Here is a 1432-nt window from a genome sequence, read left to right as displayed (position 1 = left end):
TTTATCGATTTATTAATATTGCTAAATAATTAAGGTAATTAATTATTTATTTGATATTTAAATTGCCTTGATTATATAGAAAGTGTGAAAATTCGATGCACCGACTTTACTTTTTTTTTTTTTTTTTTTTTTAAATTACAAATATGTTTGTTTAGTTTTAATTGGAAATCCTACTCTCTGATTACCTTCCGAAATAAACTTCCTTATTGTTATTATTGTTTTAGTCTCGTGGATGACTAATTGGCCATTTTAAATTATTATTAATAAAATAAAGTGCAGTGATAGTGAAAGGATCGCTTTCTTATGTAGAATTTATGGATTAATGAATGAATAAATAAAAGGAAATAAATAAATAGAAAATCATTTTTAAAAAATCGGCTGTCTAATTTTGAAATCCAGTTAAACAAAAATATTTTTATAAATTCACTGAAAAATATTTTAATTTTGCAGTTAATTCATTTATGAAACGATCTTAAGGGTGGGGAGGTTCCGTAACACGAATTTTTCGTATTCATTTTTTAAAAATTTAAATTTCGCGCGTATTATTTTGGTGGCGATTTTTCTATTTTTTAAAAATAAAACGAAAATTAAATTAATTTGTAAGACAAAATATTTTTTTTACACTGAGAAATTCTTTTCTTGAGTGCGTTCAAGTAAGAGATGGCGGGAAAGTTTAAAATTAACTTTTGGTATTATTTTTTTTTAAATTTAAATTTCGCGCGGCGGGGGAGGAGAGTTAAAAAAAAGGATTTATTTATAACCCATTATTAAAAAAAAAAAAAATTTAGATAAATTATTTCAAAAAATTGATTTACAAAAATTTTGAATTAGAATTAGACTGGATTTGAAAATTAAGCAGTCGAAAAAAGTAACAGTGTGATTACCTGTTTTAGTAACTAAGAGGCCTTAATATTATCATGTTTAAACAATTAGTTAATAAGTATAAAAAAGAATAAGCATATATTGTATAATTAAAGTTAAAAATTTGAGCACTGGTAGTTAACAATAATTTAAAAAATAAAAAAACTTATTAATAATAACTTGTAAATATTGGCACTAAAAAAATAGTTCTGTTTGTCACAGCACTGCCATTGTCATGCGAATGAAGAAAGAGTAAATAGAAAAGACAAAGACAAAGTTTTAAAAATGAACTTACTGTTTCCGAATTTCTGTAGACCAATTAGCCAGTTCTTATTATTCAGATAATAATTGTCTCAGCCTATTGTAATGTAAATAATAGTGTGTTTAATCACTTGTATAGAGGCCGAGGCCGTATATTGTAACCATGTAAATAATAATTATTTGTAAATTTATGAGGTTTTAAATACTAAATCTATCTCGCGGATCATATATATTAAAAAATTCAAATTCAAATTTATAATAATTCATTAAAAATATTTAAAGTAAATCGTAATTACGCTGATAGAATTCA

The sequence above is a fragment of the Microplitis demolitor genome, chromosome 2, assembly GCF_026212275.2.
Source record: "Microplitis demolitor isolate Queensland-Clemson2020A chromosome 2, iyMicDemo2.1a, whole genome shotgun sequence".
NCBI classification, from domain to species: domain Eukaryota; kingdom Metazoa; phylum Arthropoda; class Insecta; order Hymenoptera; family Braconidae; genus Microplitis; species Microplitis demolitor.
Note: the sequence above shows the minus strand (reverse complement) of the source record.